Genomic DNA, 12304 nt, shown 5'->3' with positions numbered 1-12304 from the left:
CGTCTCCAATCTACCTTCATAACTGAAGTGTCTCATCCCTGGAACTATTTTTATATACCTCTTCTGCACTCTCTCCAATACGTTCACATCCTTCTTTTAGTGTGGTGCCCAGAACTGTACACAATACTTCAGCTGAGGTTGAACTAATGTCCTATACAAGTTTAGCATAACCTCCTTGCTCTTGTAATCTATGCCCCTATTAATAAACCCTAGAATACTGTATCTTTATTAACTGCTCTCTCCACCTGTCCTACCATCAATGACCTATGCACATATACACCCAGGTCCCTCAGCTCCTGCACACCCTTTGGAGTTGTACCCTTTATTTTATATTGTTCCTCCATGTTTTTCCTAACCAAATGAATCAGATGCCCAAGATTCGTCCTGAGGCAGTGGAAATGGAAGCTGTTCAGCTGCTTTTTTTGAGCTTGTATAAGTTGTCCGTGCTTTGTTACTGTGAAGGAGGGTGCTGAGGACACAAACCTGGTACACACGGGGATTTGTATTTTTGGTTAGTTTGCTGTTGGTCCACACTTGAACCCTCAGCTTTGACATGACAGCTCCGGCCTTGGCCCTGATTTTGGTATCAAGGGACAGTTTGCTCAATTGTTGATCCAAGGTATGTGAAGCTGTTGGCGACCTCCATAGTGAGGTTGTCGATGTTGATAGAAGGTGGAGTCTCTATGTCCTGCTCCATAACTTTGGTCTTCCTGGATCTGATCATCATTCCAACTCCTTGCAGGCCCAGGAGGAACGGTCTCCAAGCTATTGCAAGTGAACTTAAGTGTGGGATACCAGCGCAGCATCATCAGCAAACAGCAATTCACGGATTAAGCCATTACGCACTTTGGCCTTGGTGTGTAGTCTTGCCAAGTTGCACAGCTTTCTGTCAGCATGCAGGTAGACACCCTCATTTGAGTTGCCAAAAGTGTACAATAGCAGCATGGAGAAAAATATTGTAAGGAGAGTTGGTTCCAGGATGTAGCCCTGCTTTACCCCACTGCTGATCTTGAAAGCGTTTGATGTTTCTCCATTGTAACTGATGGAACTGTGCATTTTCTCGTGGAAAGAAGAAATGACACCTAAGATTCCAGGTGGGCAGCCTGTTTTCTACAGTAGTTTAGAACCTGTCTCTGCTGATGCGATCGAAGGCCTTGGTGAGGTGTATGAAGGCAATTCAGAGTGGTCAACACTGTTCGTGGCACTTCTCCTGTAACTGCCAAAGTGAGAAAATCATGTCAGCTGTTGACCTAGCAGCTCTGAAGCTGCACTGAGACTCAGCGTAGATGTGTGACAGCAGAGACTGCAATCTGGTCATAGCAACGTGACCTAAGACCTTCCCTAGGATACTTAACAAGGAAATGCCTTGGTAATTGTTGCAATCACTGTGATCCCCTTTGTTTTTGTGCAAGGTATTGGTGCAAGATATTTGCATCATGCATATCTTGAAGCACAAATGTCTCTGTTTCCAGCAGAGAGGCAAGTTCATGGAGACTCTGCAGCAATGCTGGTTTTCCACATTTGATGATTTCAGGTGGAATGCTTTTTTTTGCTGGGGCTTTATCACTGGCAAGACGCTCAATAGCCTTATTGAATCCCACTATGGTGAGCTCACTGTCCAACTCCTCCATGACAGGAAAGTCTGGAATGATGCAGAGAGTTCCCCATTGCATAGATTTTGAGAGACTGCTCCACCCACCTTTCCATCTGCTTGCTAGGATCAGTGACGATCATCCCTGCCTTTGTCTTCAAGGGGGTTGATATAGTTGCTGCTGGGCTTGTTGCTTTCCTGATTCCTTTATCCTTCCCTCTAGCATCTCCAGATTCAGCAATAGATTTTATGTTGTCGCAGAGTGTCAACCAAAATTGATTGGTGGAGTGCTGAGCAGTCTGTTGAGCCTTGATTCTGGCAGCTCTGAGAGCATCTAGACTTTGTTTGCTGGAGACTTGCTTGTAGTTCTTGAAGGCTTTCCGCTTGGTTGCAGTAGCTGGCCCCATTTCAGCCCAATAAACCTCAAACCAGTCAACATTCCTCTCTTTTCCCATACACAGAGTGCAGAGTTGTGGATGGTGGTGCGCAGGTGACCCCACTTTGACACCACACTCTGGCCTTGGGCGTTGTTGTCTGAAAGAGCCTGATTGAAGATATTGAGGAACTCCTGGATCCATTCAGGTCAGTAGTACGGCAAGTGTTGATCCGAGGACAAACTTTCTTCTTGGAGTGGTATCGTTTCCTTGGCTGAAGCTTGACCTGCTACATGTCAGGGAGTGGTCAGTGTCGCAGTTGGCGCTGTGATAGCTACGAGTGACAAGGACGCTTGAGGGTGGTATGTTTGGTGATGATGTGATCTAGCTGATGCCAGTGCATGACCTCTGATGTCTCCAGGACGCCTTGTGACATGGCTTGGTTTGGAAGTAGCTCCTCGTCACAGAGTCCATGATTACACCAGAGTTCCAGCAACTGTGTGTTTTCGTTCATCTTGCTGATTTCCTGCACATTGGCCAAGCTGTGTAGTTAGTACGCACCCTTGCATTGAAGTTGCTGAGAAGGTACAGTCCTTTGGTGCTGAGAATTCTGCTGATGGTAATGTCAGGTGCCTCATAGAATTGATCCTTGACATCTAGGGTGGAGGTGAGTGTCAGGGCATAGATGCACATGAGATTAACTGGGCCTGTGCTTGTTCATGACCGAAGAGAAAGAAGCCTCTCTCAGCCTTCTGTGTAGGGGTTCAGTCATCACAAGTAGAGTGTTTACAATTACGATACGCACTCCACGCTCATGTGTTGTCTCTTGGGTTTTCCCTTGCCAGAAGAATGTGTTGTTTCTCTTTAAGGGGTCCACTTTGAGCAAGCCCAGTTTCTTGCAGGACAGCACTGTCCACATTGAGCCTTGTAAGTTCTTTGTTGATCACAGCTGTCTCACGTGCATCATCAACCTGCAGAAGGTAATCGGTAAGGCCAGGACGCATGGTCCTTACTTTTCAGCTTGCAGTGTGAAAGACTGGTGTTGCCTTTGTTGAGTTTGTCATGCCTGGTGCATAGATTAGCAATCTGTCTGTTGAGGTATGACTCTTTAAGCTCCAAGCATTCATTTGAAGTGAGTAGGCCATGGCACCTAACTGACTGGGGGCTGCCCAGCATGAGGCAGATTCTAGCTATCCATTGAGATGCGATGATCTTTCCCACTGTCGGAAGTAACCCCTGGCACTTGTGTTCTATGCCAATCAAGCTAGAGCTTATAACCGGTAACACTTGCTTCCCATGTTGCGCTAACCTAAACCATGAAGCTGGAGTGCCCTCTCCAGGGTGCAGGTCTGGGAAAATAGTTTGGAGACTCCAAGTTGTCCAACTATCAGGATCCCTGTCTTGGTATTGTCTAAAGGAAAGGATAAACCAGCACGGTTTGGTACCAGCTCTGCTGCAGGAATTGGCAGAAAGCTGCTCAATAGATGACAGGTTACTGCCTATGGGTCACCACTCTGGTCTGCAGTCGGCTCTCTTTTTTTTTGCAGTAGTTCTGCTAGCCAGTGGTGAGAGCTGAAAGCAAGCAGTGACAAGCAGACTAACTACTACCCACCAGCACTACGCTAACCCACTTGATGCATCACATTAACTGGAGACATACAACTGGCTGTGGTACAGATGTCTGTCATCGTTAATGGTGTAAAACATTTTACCGTGGTATAATGCATCTTAAAATTTTCAGAGACCGTGTAGAGAAAATGCTGTTTTCTTGCTAGAGCACATAGGTTGTACAGTTTTACAGTGAGAACGATTCTACTAAATTATGTAACATTTATGTATTTTTGTTCTTACATAAATGGGAGTTGTGTGCTTGAGACAATTACTTTTTATGACTTATCTTCAGTCTACCAGTATCTTAAAATATCTCATTGACTTCAAAAAATGTAACTATCCAAGAGGAAAGTTTGTAGTAAAAATGGTTATACTCGATGGGGCAATTGGGGATTAATTATTTGTTTCATTAAGCACATACAGAATTACACTGCAGTTAGTGGACATCTGTCCCTTTGTTTCATAAAAAGTAGATGCAGAAATCATGAAAGTACCAACGATTTCTCCAATAAACAAGCTTATCCAAGGGGTAGTTGAGCTGTGGAGGGTCCAGGCTTTGACCCCTAGTCTTTATTGAATTGGCTGATCTCATTTGGGACTGGCATCCATGGAGCTGTACGCAGCAACTCATTTCAATGAGATGGGGAGAAGCATTGATGAGAAAGAAGTAAGTTTAGGATTTTTTTAAAAATGCACATTTTCTAAAACAGGGCTGTTGTAAAACCCGAGCTCTTGGTCATCTTTAGTGCTTTGGCAAATAAACCCTGTTTTCTGAAGACTGGAGATTCTTCCACTCAGTTGTAAACAATGTTTATTTTTAGGCCCAAAGCCCAAGTGCATAATATTGCGTGTTACATTGCTGCCAGAAGCTGGCAACTTGTTTTGGTCCTTGATTTTTATTCCATTTCTCTGATTACTTGGATAGGTTTCACTTTAAATGATTACCAATATCTTAGACAAATTGTTTCCTAATATTTCATTTAGGGGCTTTAGCGATTGGTATCTCATTTGTTAAAATGATGAGGATTGTGAAATCAGTATATAGGGCAGATTACTCTCTTGAAATGTATTAATGCTGGAAACAAGCTCTTAACTAATGAACTCAGTAGGCCTGGCAGCATCTGTGGAGAGAGAAACAGAGTTAACATTTTGAGTCTGTATGACCTTCTTCAGAGCTCTGAAGAAGGATTGTATAGACTCGAAACATTAACTCTTTCTCCACAGTTGCTGCCAGGCCTGCTGAGTTCTTGCAGCATTTTCTGTTTTTATTTGATTTCCAGCATGTGCAGTATTTTGCTTTCATCTTAACAAATGAATCTCAGCAGAAATACAACATTTAGTACAGTAGTTGTTTCTGGGGCCACTGCTTTTCTTGATATATATTAATCACTTAGACTTGAGTTTAAAGGGTACAATTTCAAAATGTGCAGATGCCACAAAACTTGGACATATTGTGAACTGTGAGCAGGATAGTGTTGGACTTCAAGAGGACTTAGGCTGGTGGAATGGGCAAACACATTGCAGATGAAATTTAATGCAGAGAAGTGTAAAGTGACCCATTTTGGTAGGAAGAATGAGGGGAGGCAATATAAAATAAAAGATACAATTCTAAAGTGGGTGCTGAGAGACCTGGGGTATATGTGCACAAATCATTGAAGGTGGCAGGGCAGGCTGAAAAAGTGGTTAAAAGGCGTTCAGCCTTTTAGACTATATCTATCTGGGCATGAAGTACAAAAGAAAGGAAACACTGGTTCAACCTCAACTGGATTATTGTGTCCAATTCTGGGCACTGCATTTTAGGAAGCATGTGATGACTTTAAAGAGGGTGCAAAAAAAAAATTATGAGAATGGTTCCGGGGATAAGGGATGTCCATTACATGGATAGATTGGAGAAGGTAGGACATTGGAGTTCTTCTCCTTAGAGAGGATTGAGAAGGGAATTGATAGAAGTGTTCAAAATCATGAGGGGTTTGGACAGAGCAGATCAAGAGAAATCGTTCTGATGGTGGAAGGGTTGAGAACAAGCAGACCCAGATTTAAGATAATTGTCAAAAGAACCCAAGGTGACATAAAAATCTTTTGCCCGGTTGGGATCTGGAATGCATTGCCCAAGAGTGTGGTAGAGGCAGATTCAACCATCTCTTTCAGAAGAGAATTGGATAAGCGCCTGAAGACAGAACATTTGCAAAGCTACAGGAAAGGGAGGGGGGTGGGATTTGCTAAATTGCTGGAGAGACGACGTGGACTTGAAGGGGCCAAGTGGCGGCCTACTGTGCTGTAATCGTTCCATTTTGCTGTGCATCTATAGTTTTCAGTTAAGTTAAATGATTTTTAAGTTGGAAATTGGACACTGATTTATCTCTCAACAAGATAGATAGTAGTTCTGTTGCAGACACTTTGAACAAAAAATTGTAATTTTCTTCTTTTTGGAGCAGCGGGAGGAAAGTAAAATTCTGAAGCTCGGGGTATAGCGAGAACATCATGTGCTGATAAAGCTGATGAAGCTATCAAAGGATGTCGTAAGTTGCTAGCAACAAGACACCGAATCATCTACAGATGTTCGGTCAAAATCCTAAATGAGTCACTGAGCATGCAAATCACCTCCAGATAGTGAATGCAAACCACCAAAGTTAAGGATGGGCGGTGGGACAACAGTAGCAACCTCCCAGGAGCCATACAAGTGTAGTGGCCCCAATGAATAGAACTTCCAGTTTATACAGGCCAACTCTTTGTTTTCTTTCTGCTCTTCTCCTTGTCTCCCAGAAAAGCTTTGGAGACCAAAATAGAATGAATTGATTAAACAAGCATTGAACCCATGCTACATACAGTGTCCTGCCAGCATTGTTCACTCAAAGCATGTGTGGCTTCACAGAATAGTGTTGATGCTCATATAGGTGGTGTCATACATTTGAACCCTTTCCAGTTTAAGAAAAATGATAGCCTTCTCATCGCACTCTCGGGTTTTCTAAGTGTTATCATAAATAAAATTCAACTACTCTAAAAAAGGTGCTGCCTACAACCTGTCCCATGCTAAATGCTGGTCCCACATCACTCGGATTTCATTGCTTTCCATTGCCTTTTGTCCTATTGGATTCAAAAGCACTCATCGTTGTTTCCAAATTCTGCCATGGTCTCATGCATCCAAGGATATTGAAGGAAGAAAGAGAGGAAATTGCAGGGGCACTGGCCATAATCTTTCAGCCTTCCCAAGACTCAGGGAAGGTGCCAGTGGACTGGAAAATTGCAAACATTACGCCCTTGTTCAAAAAATGTTGTAAGGATAAGCCCAGCAATTGCAGACCAGTCAGTTTAACTTCAGTGGTGGGGAAGCTTCTAGAAACAGTTATTTGGGATAGAATTAATAGCCACATGGAAAAATGTGGGTTGACTAGGAAGAGTCAGCATTGATTTCTAAAGGGGAAATCGTGCTTAACTAACTTACTGGAGTTTTTTGAAGAGGTAACAGAGGGTTGATGAGGGTAATGCTGTTGATGTGGCATACATGGACTTTCAAAAGGCGTTCGATACAGTGCCACACAACAGACTTATGAGGGAAGTTATAGCTCATGGAATAAAAAGGACAGTGGCAACGTGTATATAAACTTGTCTGAGTAATAGGAAACCGAGGGTAATGGTCAATGGGTATTTTTTGGGCTGGATGCATATTAATGATCTTGATCTTGGTGAGCAGGGGACAATTTCAAAGTTTGTGGATGATATGGAACTTGGAAGCATTGTAAACTGTGAGGAAGACAGTGTAGAACTTCAAAAGGACATAGACAAGTTAGTGGAGTGGGCAGGTAGATGGCAGATGACGTTCAACGTGGAGAGGTGTGAGGTGATGCATTTTGGTAGGAATGACATGGAGGGACAAAAACTAAGGGGTACAATTCTTGAGGGGGTGCAGGAGTAGAGGGACCTGGCTATTTATTTGCATAGATCATTGAAATAGGCAGGACAGGTGGAGAGAGCAGTTAATAAAGCATATATATCCTAGGCTTTATTAATAGGGGTTTAAAGTATAAGAGCAAGGAGATTATGCTGAGCTTATATAAGACACTTGTTAGACCTAAGCTGGAGTATTGGGTACAGTTCTGGGTGCCACACTATTAGGAAGGATGTGAATGCATTGGAGAGAGTGCAGAAGAGGTTTACAAGAAATGTTCCAGGGATGAGAAACTTCAGTTACGAGATAGATTGGAGAGGTTGCGACTGTTCTCTTTGGAGAAGAGAAGGCAAAAAGGAGATTTGATAGAGGTGTTTAAAATCATGAGGGGACTGGGTAGAGTTGATGGGGAGAAACTGTTCCCACTCGTAAAAGGATTGAGAACCAGAGGGCACAGATTGAAAGTGATTTGCTAAAGAAGCAAATGTGATGTGAGAAAAAGCTTTTTCACATAGTGAGTCGTTCGGGTCTGGAATACACTGCCTGGAAGTGTGGTGAAGGCAGGTTCAATCAAGTGGGAATTAGATGATTATTTGAATGGAAACAATGTGCAAGGGTACAGGGAAAAGGCAGAATAATGGCACTAAGTCATAATGTTCATTCAGAGAGCCGGTGCAGACACAATGGGCCGAATAACCACTACCTGCGCTGTAACGTTCTGTGATTCTCATTCAGCATACCTCTTCTATTTTCTGCAGTCCTATATCTTGGCCTGTATTTGGTAATGCTAGTCTCCTATGCATCGTATGCCCTGGCCTTTCACTCTGCGTCTCAGGACAAAGCATTCAACTTGTCTTGCTCTAACACTCTCTTGGCTCTCTCCCGAGCTGCCTTAGCCTTGAAGCCTCTCGGCCCTCCCGAAAATCTGTGTTCAGTCACTACTCTGCCTTTTCTACTGGACTGTGCGTGTGGTCATCTGTCCTACCGCTTCTACTGGATTGAGTGCTCAGTCATCTCTCCAACCTCTTCTACAGGTTGAAGTGGACATCTTTTGCCTCTTATGTGAGGTGTATGTTCCATGGTATTAAGCTAAAGGTGATAGGTAAATTAAGCTCTTATTCTAGACAGTACCCTCAACTCAATTATTTTTGCTTCTAAATTGTGGCCTAGAAACAAGTGTGTGTGTGATACAAACAGGAAAACTGGAAATAGTCAATAGGTCTGGCAGCATCTATGTGGTGAGACCGAAGTAATGTTTCAGGTTGGTGACCAATCATCAACAGTTCTGATGAAAGGTCACAGACCTGAAACATTGGGTCGAATTTAATGCACTTACCTGAGGTGAATTTGCGGGGGGGATCATTTAGAGGTCTTTCTTGCCTCTTCCCCCAATTAGGTCTGAGGTGGGAAGGCTCGGACAGCCTTCCTGCTCTGCTGCCTATAATGCCCACTTGAGGACCTCATCCTGCACTGCTGGTATTCATCCAGCTGTGAGTGGGGTCTTGCCATGTGGGAAACCCTGTCGAGGTTGCTTGTGAGCTCCTGGGGTCGTTGGAGGGGAAGGAGGTCTCATTCAAAAGCACAATACCTGATTGTGGGACCCGGCATCAATTAGCCGAGGTGCTGGCAGCCACCCTCTATCCTTTCCCCCTATGACCCTGATCCCACAATCATTCATCTGTGGTCTGGATCCCTCAGCAATTTTGGGCCTTGCAGGCAGCAGCTACTGCTCCCCCTGAGGAATTTCTGAGCAATGCACAGCTGGCGGCCCCTGGTCAGCAGCTGTCGGGGCTGGGATTCCCGCTCCCAGGGTCCTTCATGCTGGTGCAGGCCTGTTGTTGCCCAGCTAAGTGCCTGATTGGCAACTAATTTGGCAGGCCTTCGTGAAAGGAGGCAACACTGGGCTCTCACTGGCTCTCCAGCCAGTGAGCAAGACCCCCATCACCTCCATTGAATATTGCCCATTATCCCCCTTGCTTTCTCCACAGATGCTGCAAGACCTGCTGAATATTTCCAGCATTTTCTGTTCAAGGTTAAGATTTCCATCATTCACAGTATTTTACTTTTGTATCAACCCTGTGTCTGTTACCTTTCAAATTAGCTTTAAAAATAACCCCAAATCACTAAGGTGCTTAGTTTTTGTTTGTGTTTAATGTTTATTACTATGTTTTCAATAAAGCTATCAAGTTGAAATCCTAATCGTTGTAAAACAATTGGGATTGTGTAATATTTAGTCTGACGGTGTTGTACATTGTAGAAAGCTAGCAAACCATGATTTGCAAAAAATGACCCTACTGTGAATGCCAATGTTATAGTTAGAAAGATATGAAGTAAGAAGTGGCATACTTAGAAATTAATAAAGTTCTCATAGAACACTTTGCTATTCGTGATCCTTAATCTTTTAATCACCACAGTCATTGACTGAAAGTATTGTTTCATCAATAGTTGGGTTGAATTCTAATTTATTTAATCATTTGTTAATATTAACAATTTTTGATTTTAAACCAGTGACCTGTCAAGTGAGGGGTGAGAAATAATTCAATTAAAAAAAAGATTTCATAAACCACAAAAACCGTCTGGTAATTTAAGTTTAAACACTCTTCCTTTGTAATCTTTGCTTTTGTAGAAGTACTGAACCTCTGTGCAATCCCAAGGTGCGTTAGATCATGTGGATTGTTTTTACTGTTTTCATGGTACTTCATTTTGATTTTTGAACTCGTTGCTTGTCTTGTATACAGAGGGTAATAACTTGTTAAACATATTCCCAAGCAGCATTTATTTTTTAACCATTAGAATTCTTTTAGATGAAGAATTCTATCTGATTGAGAGGCTTTAATGTAATCTGAAGTTGGATGATATGTTATGAATTAGGTAATTTGTAACCATCATCTAGGTCTCATTATAAGGTTATGTAATTCCAAGGAGGGTACATTTTCTTTTTACAACCTTTTTTTTTTACTGTGAAATTCATTGGGCTAGTTTAAGGAAAGCTTTGACTTTTACCAATGTCAATTATGGCGGCGACTGACATGCAGCGCACCTCATTTCTTAATGCTTGTTGACCTCCACACTGAAAGATTAATGGTTCTGATTTAATTACTGCAAGTTTATTGAATGATAATCAATGATTGTTTAACAGGAAATAAATACAGCCTGTATATTTAACTTATTGGTTAATATTACAGGCTGCAGGATATCATAAGTTATCAATGTATTGACTGAATAATAAAACCTCCAGAGATTTCAGTGCCATCTGGACACTGCAACCTCCTATGTCCTTGAAGCACACGCATAACTGCATTTTTTTTAATGAATTCAGTATATACCAATAAGTTTATTGATTGACATTGTGTTTTAGTCTCTGTGATTAAATTGTGTTGTTTGAACTGAATTGATTTTGGATTTTATTTCAATGTGCTTCAGAGGTAAATGGCATTAACCATACGTCTTGAATTGTAATATCATTGGAAATGCATCCAGGCCTTTTACCTAAAGATAACTGCTAGTTAAAGTTGTTCGGAAAATGGACAAAATTGCTTAATTTCCCCTCCTAAAACAGTTACATTTATAATATACAAATTTTCATCATTTGCTGTCTTTAAAAAGCAATATTATAAATAAGTAGTGTAATGTTTTGTTCCCAGAATTTCAAAATAATCACATGCTTAGATGAAAATACAGGAGCTTACATCAAGTGTAGTTTTTCCAGATCTCTGTGCTGTGGAACAATACATAGTTGTTTTGATACACAGGCTGTAGTGCAGTAGTGAATGATGTGGTCTTCTGGACATACATGTATACCTACACATGACAACATAGTTCCCAAATCATTTTGGAATAAAACAATAACATGACATCCCTCTTATTTAAAAAAAAATGCCTCTTTAATGATTGAAAGGTTATGCTGATATTTTTTTATGTCTAAAGAAAATATACAATCAACCTCTAAATGTATAATTCCAAACTTAAAACACTTTTATCGTTTTCTTTTCTCAACAAGCATTATTCAAGGTACTGTTCAGATGGTAAGATGCCTCCATCTCGTGGTCCTCATCACTATGTGGAACAATACATTGTCATGTTCATCATTATAAGTGATGAGTTGTCATGCTGTACTGGTGATGTTATGCCTGTTGTTCCTGGTGGTGTAGGAGATGTGCTTTGTTGCTAATGTGTGTCACTCGTTAATGATGTTGATGTAGCACTGCTTGTTGGTGATGCTGTTGATGTTTTGATTGTTAGTGATATGGCTGATGTTTCTGGTGGCCTTATCTGCTTTTCCAGCTCAGATATAGGTCGAATATGGCTCTGCTCCTTATTTGCTTACCAGTTTGTCTCAGCTTCACCAACAACTTTTGCTGGGTTCCAGGTTTTCATGATTGGATCCTATACATGCACAGTTTGTCCTCTTGACAACTCAAGAAGCATGCCAAATCCTTGTCTGAGTGCTGACTTCCTTCTACTTGTTCATCAGTGAGTTGTTGTCTTACTTCCTCCTGGCCATTTGGAGGAACTATCTTGCTTGACAGAGTTGTCTTGTACTTTATGCATTAAGAATTTTTGGAGGTGATTTCATGTCAGCCTTGAGAGGTATAGGTTGGAGTGACAATAAGGCAAGGTTTGGGTCGTTTTTTGTCAATTTGGGAGTTTTTCTGATCATCTAAATGGATCTTTCTATGAAGCTGCATTCCCCTGAGTAATGTAATGATGAGGTTGTGATGTTGACTCTATACTGTTCAGTAAATTCCTCAAACTCTGGAGGTGAAGTCAGTTCCATTACCACATATCACCCTTTCCAGAATCCTTTGCTCAGCAAACAGAATGTGTCTTACTGCGGTGACT

The 12304-nt window shown here is 41.9% G+C and overlaps 1 protein-coding gene across 7 annotated transcripts in view; it reads left to right on the top strand.

Moving 5' to 3' along the window:
- LOC144683714 (amyloid beta precursor protein binding family B member 2-like) overlaps positions 1-12304 on the top strand; it is a 377962-nt gene that overhangs the window by 49175 nt on the left and 316483 nt on the right. Inside the window, exon 1 of one of the 7 annotated variants that reach the window (XM_078547060.1) lies at positions 2053-2173. The exons of the other annotated variants lie outside the window; for them this stretch is intronic. The gene's annotated coding sequence lies outside the window, so the exon portion shown is untranslated. Of the gene's footprint in view, positions 1-2052; positions 2174-12304 lie in introns of those variants that run through there. 7 annotated transcript variants of the gene reach the window in all.

This window comes from Cetorhinus maximus, chromosome 1 (genome assembly GCF_964194155.1).
Source record: "Cetorhinus maximus chromosome 1, sCetMax3.hap1.1, whole genome shotgun sequence".
Lineage (NCBI taxonomy): Eukaryota > Metazoa > Chordata > Chondrichthyes > Lamniformes > Cetorhinidae > Cetorhinus > Cetorhinus maximus.
Note: the sequence above shows the minus strand (reverse complement) of the source record. Positions and strands in the feature narration are given on the sequence as shown.